The following is an 11,602-nucleotide window of genomic DNA, read 5'->3' as shown; positions in this document are numbered from 1 at the left end:
ACAGATTAGCGGAATGATGGATTATCGCACAAACAATGATTGCCATAGAAACTAATGTACATAAACTTCAATTAACGCAATCATAATTTTGCCGAATATTTCCAGCGCGAAAAACGCAAAATAAGATTTCCGTTAATATTTGTATGTTAACAGCAAATACAAACAATAATAATAAAAAAAATACCAATAAAATCACAGAAACGCGCGACAGTGATATTTCAACAAAACGGGGTTTATATATGTGATATTATTAGTCAAATCTGTCAATGGAAATTAATATTGATGTTAAAATGTCGCCCATGAGATTGATACCTGCCTAGTATCAATCTAAAAGAATTATTAATAATATACTATCTATTCGATAAACATTATTACCGGGGCCGATGTTTACCGTCTTTTTATTCCAATTTGATTTAAACTTTTGTTTTTAGTATACATATGTAAAATAGGATTTTGCACGAGTTTTCAAACCTATATGAAGTCCCTTCACAATAGATTTTTAATAATTTTATTTAAACAAGTTGACTTATTTGCAATATATTTTATGTAGGTGAATATAAATAATCATTGAATGAACAATTAATATAAAACCACAATTCCGTTAGCACAAGTTAACACTATTTACTTTACAAAACACTCCGATATTACTAATGTTCGTCACATCCCTGCCCTGCAGGTATGGCGTAAGAATTGTACCTGCTGCCCCCATTGCATGATCGTAAGAGGCGACTTAATTTGGGATATTATCTTTTCTCTTCTTTTTTAACAACGTTCTTCTTCCTAATGTCTCCTTTTACAATGCCTCACTTTTGGTCTTTAGTTGAGCGTTCTCACCTGTGAGGAAGGCTTTGGGTTCTATCCCCTAGCCGAGGGGTAGTTGCTGCTCCTGCTTAGCGCTCAGCATATGAGGAGTGGGCCGACTGGTTCGTCCGTTGTCAGTATAATGTGACCGGGTGTGGTGTGCTGCTGGGTGTCTTCGGCAGTATGTTTCAGTGAGGTAGCACTATAAATCGACAAAAGTTCTGGTCTATCACAAGGAGACTAAACACAAACATACCGCAGTCTCCCAAAACACACATACGCACTCAATACACGCATGCATTTCGCACGCAGTGGAGGCCGTCCTTAAATGACATTAGCTGTTGATAGGACGTTAAACAAAGTAACCAAACCAAACATACCACAGCCTCCCAAAACACACATACGCACTCATCAAACGCAGGCATGTCGCACGCCGTCCTTAAATGACCTTAGCTGTTGATAAGACGTTGAACAGATAAAACCAAACCAAACTCCGGAGTACTTAGACACGTTTTACGTTTATTGTCTGAGTTTGGAGTGCCAGCCTGATAATTATCTTTATAATTGATTGGTCACAAGTCGTCAAGTACGAGGTCAGCACAATGGGAATCATGCTATTCAAGACAAAGGAATGTACGCTTGGAAAAACAAAAGTCCCTTTGTCTAATGAACTAAAGGGAAATCCAATAAAAACTGCAATAATATTAAGCAGCATTAACGGCTAGTACATAGTGAATTTCATCTCCATCTAGCGCAATATAATATTTGTTATCAAACTTTTATCACAGTGGTACTTATTCTAGTCGTGCCACAGTTGCGATCTTAGAATCTTCCTCGTGGTATTGTTCCTCCCGGACTCTAAATAGGATGTTATCTTTCGCTACCTCTGTGACGTCATCAAATGTACTATTGTTTTATGTTATATAATTATGGTCATGGGACACAATACCACCCGGTAAATTAATTCTTACCAATTTATGATAGCATTAGTATTGACAATCAACATAACAAACAGAAAAAGATGACAGGAACCGGAAATGTTATTTAAAACAGGAAGTGGGCAGTGGGGTGCATGCTGGGTACTTACTATGATCTTCTCTGCGTCTTCATACTCTTTGTCTTGTGAATACATTGCGCTTCAATAAAGACATCATACACACAGATTTTTTTTATATATTTATTATCTGATGTCAAATTGTACAGAGGTTCACATAAATCGGCCATACTTACACATACATACCTTTCAGCTATCTTCTCTTTGTATTTCGCCCACCCAAACGCGCTTAATTTATAAAATCAAGATATAGAAAAGATGCGATATAGAAAATAACTAAGTATGTACATGTGTCCGTTACACGTAAACATTCAACATATTCTGGTTAATCAAAGAGTACAATAAACTTATCGGAACAATTAGCCTCCGGCTTATTACAGTATCGCACACACTGAAAATCAATGGTCATGGTTCACATTTATAAAGTCATCAACATAAAAGCCAGAGGTTTCGCTTAATTGATACCCGTGTATCGGTAAACTTTATTACAAAACATTGTTTTGTCATCTGATAATTCACATGGCATGCAATAATCGAAATTGCCAAAATGATGTTTTCTGTTTGAACATGTAGCGGGCAGATGTACATATTACGTTGGACAGTGGGGACATGCAGGGGGACTCACAGTATTTTTTCTGTCTTGATCTCAGCATTTTTATTTTCATCTGTAAAGGAAAAGAAATCATTGTATACGTATATTTTATGTTCAATCCGAAAATCAACTCCAATATTAGACCTGCACAAGGGTTCTGTCAAAACTGCTCAGCTGGATCAGTTGAATATCTTATATCTTATACATAGCACTAAACACATACTAATGTTCTCCACCTTACCTCCAATACACATGAGAGTCTATCATCGTGTACTTAAGGGATACATTCATTAATGACCATTTTCTAAAATGTTTACCTATTCACAATATCTTTCTTCCAGTCCAGGATATTGGTGTTGTAAGATTGCGTTGAAGTCCAAGTCAATCCATAAAGTAATCTAGCCCCTGAAGAAAGATTCCATGGAATCAAATTTCTTTCGCAGAGCTCCTGATTTATCGTCAAAATTTCGAATTTCCGGTGGCCGACAAAAAATATTGTTCTTGATACTTTTTCTGGATTTCGAATTCTAAAATGGGAGCTCTCACCGGATGTAATATTTCATTCCTTTTTGTGTAAGCTGTCATACTATAGGTGAAAAAAGGAGGAATACTGTAATACAGGTTTGTCATACATCATCTGAGAGCTGATATTTGTTGATGCTGCTTAGAGCTCAGCATTTTGATAGTGGGACGACTAGTTCTCCCGTTATCAACATAATGTGAGCGGGCTGGGAGTCCTGTTTGAGGTCTCAGAACCTTCAAAACACCTCTTCTCAATAACTAAGTGGCCCAAGGTCATAGTCACAATAACGAAAATATCCAGAGTATTTACTTTTGATCTGTAGCAAGCTGGCGGCAGGGCTACAAAATGTATTCATAAGACTGAGCATTAAAGGTAAATTTCCGGTAGGGGGCAAAGTTTGAATGTGTAATTTTGTTACAATTTTTTTTTTTAAATCTTCTCAATAACCAAGTGACCTAGGGTCATGTTATTTTAAATAGTAGACATGCTCATTCAATGGGCTATCAATTTTGATAATATGAATGGCCTTGACCCATGTCCAGCGTCACTGCCGTCAATGATGTTAAAATCATTTGAAACCCCCATTTCTCAATTATGGAAATATCCAGGATATCGATATTTCGTCTGTAGCAAGCTGGGATGACGGGCTATGAAGTTAATCAAAAATCAAATAACAAGGTATCGCCTGGATGGACAAAGAGAGGCAACTCCTACTTAATTGTATACAGTGCCTTTGCTATGCAATGGTCGCTGTATTTGTGATTTAAAACAGCTATACAATTTGGATTGATGCATGTGCATCATTATTTTGTAACAGTTTTTTGTTTGTTTTTAAAGCCTTTACGTCTTGCCAGCTATTTATTTTTTAATTTGTAAAACAGTTTCAATTTTTTTGAGTTTGCATATGAAAAAAAATCGTTTTGAAAAATATGTATTCATATTCTTTTTTTTTACAGCAAAAGCGAAAAAGAGAAGAAAAAAAAACTATAATTTGGATTCGAACTGATATCCTCTATAGTAAAACTCCACATAGCCAACTATTACAACTCAACCACCGAATATTAGTTATGCCTTGGCTACCAAACTAGCTTAGTTGCATGGTTTTGGTTTGTTTTTGTTTAACGTCCTATTAACAGCCAGGGTCATTTAAGGACGTGCCAGGTTTTGGAGGTTGAGGAAAGCCGGAGTACCCGGAGAAAAACCACCGGCCTACAGTCACTACCTGGCAACTGCCCCACGTAGGTTTCGAACTCGCAACCCAGAGGTGGAGGGCTACTCGGCCATCGCGGCCCCATTAGTTGCATGTAAAGTAGGCCTACCTTATGCATATTCTAAAACACCATGTCAGAAAATCTTAATATTTATCAATTATAGATTGTTTACAGCATATCGTAGCTAACTTTAACAATACCAATACATTGAAAATATTATTTATTTGCATGTGAATGTAAAGTTGCGATAACAGATCACAGTTTACTTGCTAGGGATACAATAAAGAACGTGAGAGGTAAAGAATTCAGTAAACTCCAGAATTCACTAAAAGATCTGTACTTCCCCCAACATACTAAAATGCGCGGAAGCACCCTTTATATGTTATAAACACGAGATTTATCTCCAAAAAATATTCTTCTTGAAAAGTGAAACGCAAAATTCATCTAATATATAACAGAATTTGACTTTTTACTTTCATAATAAATTCGTGATAATAAATCCGTAAATGAAGGCTGTGTCGCCGACATATCACTATGATCAGAATTGTAGGATAAACTCGTAAGAATATAGGTTGTACATTTTCTCCCAACCCACCGTACCCCAAATACACTGACACAAGAAGAATTGATCAGTCTCCAGCCCTACCCCCAATACACTGACACGTGACAGCTTGGATCAGTCTCCCGCCCTACCCCCAATACACTGACACGTGACAGCTTGGATCAGTCTCCCAACCTACCCCCAATACACTGACACGTGACAACTTGGATCAGTCTCCCGCCCTACCCCCAATACACTGACACGTGACAGCTTGGATCAGTCTCCCAACCTACCCCCAATACACTGACACGTGACAGCGTGGATCAGTCTTCCTTCCTACCCTAATACACTGTTATACACTGACACGTGACAGCTTGGATCAGTCTATCTTTTCCTGTTCAAAATACAAAACACGGGATGGGGACAGCAGGTACAATTTGTTTCCCTTACAAGGAAAGCAAACTCCATTACCTTAACTTACTTACTCATTTTGATTTTCTAATCTAACAGCGATGGTCGTGTATAGAGAGAGTTGACAATCGAATCCAAGAATATCTTTATGTTATCCGGATAACCGTCCTCTTCCTTGTACATGTAGCTTTCTGTTACCGGAGGGTCCGGATAATCGAGGGTCCGTATTGCTGATGGTGCGGAGCATGGAAGGTCCGGATTATCGAGGGTCAACTTCCATATGTTGAGTGTGTTATTTGCTATAAAAGAAATGGTGTTTAAGTTACGTGAGAGTATCTAGACTTTTGATATATTGAAACTTTCTTTCAGAGAATTAAAGTTAATTGTTTCATTTTATCAACAATGAGGCCTAATTATGATAATATTACACAAGGTTTATAGTTGATGGGATCATGTTTGTGTTTCGTTTAAATACCTTGGTCAATGCTGGTTACTGTAGACAAGCATCCTTTCATCTTGTTGCTGTTTTCGGTAAGTTCTTCTTCTCGAAATAACACGATAATCGGTAAATCATCGTGTACACTATATACTCCGTTCTAACATATCATTAAAATTAAAATTCTGTGATAGAAAAACAAAACGATTCACGAGACATTGGTCAGACACTGTTAGCTGAACAATGATAACAGTTTCGCTTTTTTATTTTCGTCGAAAAATACCCACGCACAATAAACCAACATCGCAAACGGTTAATGAAAAAAAACACACTTCGAAATTTCCGAAATAAGAACACAGGTCTTTCCCTTTTTAAATTGTAATCAATATTTTGAAATATATATAAAATGGATGTCTTTAGCGTAGATTTATATTGACTATATTATATAGTTAATATAAATCTATGCTAAAGACATCCATTTGATATATTATACCTCACGGAACCAAGACAAGTTAGATTACGCATTATTTCAAGTAGAACACGCCTTGAGCTTGTCATGATACAGGCGTGTAGCCCTGGTAAATACCGCTCGGCTAGAGAGATCTTCTCTTTAGCTCGATCGGCTGAGTATAAGACTAGTAAGCCGGATGTCCCGTGTACGATCCCTAATGGAGGCAGTGATTAAAATTTGATTGATCATGCGCTCTGTTGCAGGTTACTTCATTATATGTGTCTAACTATATATGGTAACGGATAAATAAAACATGGCGGTGAAATACATTCAAATTTCTGTTTAAACGTTAGTGGTCAACATAACGAACAGAGAAAGATGATAGGAACCGGAAGTGTTATTTACAACAGGAAGTGGCCAGTGGGGTGCATGCTGGGTACGTACTGTGATCTTCTCCGCGTCTTCGTGCTCTTGGTCTTGTGAAAATACCGCATGACAATCAAAATATCAAACGCAGATTTTTATTTATTTATTAAGTAAATATCACACAATACCAAGAAACACAGGTGTCAATCACAATGGTAAAAGAAAATAACAACAGTTATTCCAAGGTCGAACTGTTATTCGCCAACTCCCGGCTGTAGTCGATCAACAATGGCGCCAAATGGAGATTGGGTAGAAGGTAGGACGACTATGCCGTGGTTTGCGCATTAACATCGTAAATAGCCACATGGGATGCTGGACACCGATCTTTAACACTATGCCATTTTTTTTTTTGTATATAGACGAACGCAAGTAAATTCAAAGCCAGAATAAATTGCTGCGAACCAGGGACGAAATGACTATTGGTCCGCTTCCTGATTTGACTTGGCATTGTCACAACCACATGTATTTGTTTTGTTTTTTTCCTCAAGTAGAAGTTTGAATAGAATTTAAGACTCCATGTGGAATAAATGTCGGTATTTCCCCTTTGACCAGTGTGAGAATCGTACAGGATTTTACATAAATCGACCATACTTACACATACATACCTTTCAGCTATCTTCTCTTTGTATTTCACCAACCAAAACGCGGTTTTTGGAATCGTTATTTTTAAAACATTCAAGTAAAGGAAAGATGTGAAATAGAAAGTCAACAGTAATAACGAGACATGCACGTGCCCGTTACACGTATACGTAGTTATTTACTTCAGGAAGAAATTATATAATTGGGGGAAATTTAACTGATTATAACAACTATCTGTATCCTACTGAATTTGTTTTAACGTCCTATTAACAGCCAGGGTCATTTGAGGACGTGCCAGGTTTTGGAGGTGGAGGAAAGCCGGTGTACCCAGAGAAAAACCACGGGTCAGTACCTGGCAACTGTCCCACGTAGGTTTCGAACTCGCAACCATACTAAATACAAATGACCGTATAAATCGTCAATTACAAAGCATGCAGTGACGCATGTTCGTTAGGTCATTCCCAATGTATCAATGAAATTCATTACAAAACTTGACATGCGACTTCAGAAATACCAAAATCATGTTTTCTGTATGAACGTGTAGCGGACAGATGTACATATTTCGTGGGACAGTGGAGACATGCAGGGGGACTCACGTTATTTTTTCTGTCTTGATCTCAGCATTTTTGTCTTCATCTGTAATTTAAAAGGAGATTCATGTTTCAATCTGAGAATAAACTAAAATGTTAGAAAATGTAACTGAATAATTTTTTAAAACTTATTTTTACCCCCATGTTCATGCATGTAAGTTTGACGTCACGGACATACAACGCGAATCCCTTCCCTCTATACTGATACACTGACAAACGTCAGTTTAGATCAACTTGACATCGTAAATCATCAAATGTTTTACAGTATTATGATAGAATGCGTTCTGTAACATGCTGTAAAATGTTTACCTGTTCAAATAGGAGTTTCTTTAAATCCAGGAGATTGGAGTTGTATAATTTCGTTGAAGTCAACGTCCGTCCCTGTACGTGAACTGCACGAGCAGGTGCACGTGAAGATCATGTCAGGTCGCGCGTTTGTCGACACACCTGCGCACTTGTTTACCTGACTTGCGCAAGTCGATACAACTCAGCCATTTATGGCAAATATAATGAATTTATAAATCTACCCTCCAATTACGACTTTTATGGTATAAAAAAATAAAATATTAGCCAGTTAGCGGAATATTAGTAATGATCTATTTTTTTTCTGTAATAAACTAGGTGTGCTCATAAATAATTAAATTTTATGGCGTTGGTAAATTTAATAAAAGAATATTATACAGTCCAAAAGTATATTGCTCATGGTAAAGGTGAACAGTACCTCAAAGTTTTAATATTGGATAGAAAAAAAAATTGTTAAAACTTGTTGAACTTGCCTGATCGAAAATGTTGAAAATAAAACATCTACCTTTTTAATATATAAACCGAAAGTATGACCTATTCTCACCTTCATATCCCCCTCTCTTCCCTATCTTTTCCATCACCCCCCCCCCCCCCCCCCCCCCCCCCCCCACACACACACACACACTTCTCTCTCTCTCTTCCTTTCTCTGTAGCTCTTTTTATATGTGTTTTGTTTTTGTTCTGCTGTTTCTTTGTGTTTTGTCCGATTCTGTATGTCTTCATGTTGTATGCGAGTGTGAATGTAAGGTGGGTTGGATCTAACATAATTATAGTGTGATCAGTTAAACTGTTCAAGTGGGAGAATGAAGAAAATTGTGAGCGAGTAATTATATAATTGTACTTATGAAATGTAACCTATTGTTGTATAACATGCAAAATGTTTAAAAAATAAAAGAAATATAAAAAAAATCTAATTTTAATGCAAAACAAACTAAGGAGAATATAATATAAAATTATTTTTGCAATTACTAGCTTGTATCTCACAAATTTACCAATTAAAATAAATGGAAACGAGATTTATATATAAATATAAAAATAAAAAAATGTAATCAAATCTACTTTTTAATAGATAGTGCAATCTCGGGACTTGGCAAAGATTCCAAGTCCACGATCCTTATATACAAAATTATTAGTTGCGAATTCCTGTCAAGTTCTGTTGTCGCGATACAGAATCACCAAGTATTTACGCATACTGAAATCCATCTTCGCTAGCCAAGGCTTCTGATTACGTTACACTACACGAACCCTTGGCGGATATAGTCGTGTTCAAACCGTCGCGCCCTGGAATCCCAGGGCACCCAATCAAATCGCGTTTTACGTTCAGGCTTGGTTTCGCAGTAAACAAAAATTGCGGCACCCAGTACAGAGCTACAATGTCGACTATGTCATGGCATTTGACCTATATACAGAGACGAACTATCTTAGGGAAACATTTGCAGTGTTTGATCAATCTATTTAAGTCATTGATCACATATCTCATCAAAATGACATAAGCCTCCATGTGTGTTTGTAAACATCTCAGATGAAGTAAATCGGTAACGCTCGTTTTGATTGGTCGAAAATTTCATGCGTAAAGAGTGGTAATTTTGAATCTCCGCTAGAGGGCCAGAACTGACGACTATATCCGCCAAGGGTTCGTGTAGTGTAACGTAATCAGAAGCCTTGGCTAGCGAAGATGACTGAAATCTAAACGATCTGTTTACCTGTACGTTTTCCTGTAACAATATCACAGGACCAGCACGCGAGAACATTTGGTGACTGGTTTCGACAATGTCGCACAGGGCGAAAAACATTGACTTCTTTGGTTAACTTTTTGTTCACACTTTTGTGTCGTGGTTTCAGAAAAAAAATCGTTTTGCCTTCCTTTTTACTTTTAAACTTCTGTACCAGAATAAGAAAACAAAGAATAGGTATAAAGTTATTTATTAAATAAGTTTCCATATATTCTATCTATTGAAAAATATTGTAAATTATATAGGTGTCAGGCTTATATAATTGTCTTGACACTTGTTTCTGATTCCCTTTTGTATACTTTATTTGTTGTATATATATCGTGAAATGGAAACAGTAAATTATACGAATCAGTACCATTTCAAGGGACATAACTCCTACAGACGACTGGGGGAACTTACGTTGTCGATTTCATGGATTCGTCTCATGTCAATCTCAGGTAATCATGAGATCCAAATATCGCAATTAATGAAATATGTGAAATTCTACCACTGGTACAATATTTTCAGGAAATAATACACTCACCGAAGGTTTATTTTCACGGAGGAGCATGGAAAGAATTAAATTACGACATAATTAATAACGATATTACTAATTATGATATAAATCAGATGACACTTACTGACGTCTGTATGTTACACTGCTATTTTTTAAACAAAAACGCCATCATCAGCACTTCCTTAAGGTCTCCTCTTTCGTCACCGATCATTTCTCAGCTGTTTATTTCAAATCCCCGATACAATTCCTAAGTCAGGTGATAGAATGAGTGTTTCTTTATTCCAAATATATATATATAAAAAACCAAACACTTTTACAAGTTGATGAGAGTTACTGGTTAAGGTGGATGTCACCGGATGTACATGTATATATCATTTTGTTTTGAATGTGTGTTGTTTGAACTCATCCTACTGTGTGAAGGGCATTTTTAGACGTTTAATAGATCTTGATTAACATATAAGGAACAGAGGGGACCATTTAAGGGTGCCGTTTCAAGCGAATGTTTAGCTAGCCCGACAAACGTCTAAAACGCTCTAGCACATTTGCAAACATACATGTACAGATTCTCTATTTTCAGGCCCTTGTGGGGGTAAAATACACCTGCATCTGATCATACGAAATTACTTCACACCATATTATGCATGCAAAATAATAAAATATTCAAGTTTTACACCTTGTTGATATTGTTGGGGTAGAATCTAATATTTTTTTTATAAATACTAACCAGATTCAGATGCCCGTGTGTCATTCAAGTATAAGGTTTGTTTTCAAGTCGAGGAGACTGGTGTTGTTGCCTTATAAGTTTTTATTGGTTGTAATCATATCTGCTACATGTATTTTACTTTATGAATTTACGCCGTGCGCGGACTTGAGCGCGTCTACATGAAAATGTCTACCTGTGAGTTTACCAATGCGTAACCTATGGAACGCCAGAGCTGTCTTAGGTGATCAAACATGATTATATTCGGTGCATGGTTATGTCGTTATATGCGGTAGACACATCCTTATATTCGGTAGATACGTCTTTATATTCGGTAGATATGTCCTTATATTCGGTAGTTATGTCCTTATATTCGGTAGTTATGTCCTTATATTCGGTAGATATGTCCTTATATGCGGTGCGTTTCCCTTTATATTCAAACTTTATATTCGGTGCAAACTTCCTTATATGCGGTGTAATGTCAATATGGTGTTGCATGTTGGGTAATTGTTGAAATGTTTCTATATATGGTCATGTCCAGAATGGTCCCACATTCAAAGTTCGCGGTCAGTTCATTGTTTTTGAATTGTACAAATGTAGATCTAAGGGAACAGCCGAAAGGTGTGAGGACGTATATTAGTTGACCGAATTTGTTAATACAGTTGTATGTATATACGAGGATTTTTATTTGACAGAGCAATAGTTTTAATGGAGCAGTTCTCAGCATTGAATTCTATCGATACGTTTGTGTATCT

This window comes from Pecten maximus, chromosome 11 (assembly GCF_902652985.1).
Source record: "Pecten maximus chromosome 11, xPecMax1.1, whole genome shotgun sequence".
NCBI classification, from domain to species: domain Eukaryota; kingdom Metazoa; phylum Mollusca; class Bivalvia; order Pectinida; family Pectinidae; genus Pecten; species Pecten maximus.
The sequence above is the reverse complement of the archived record's forward strand: the minus strand, read 5'-3'. Positions refer to the sequence as shown.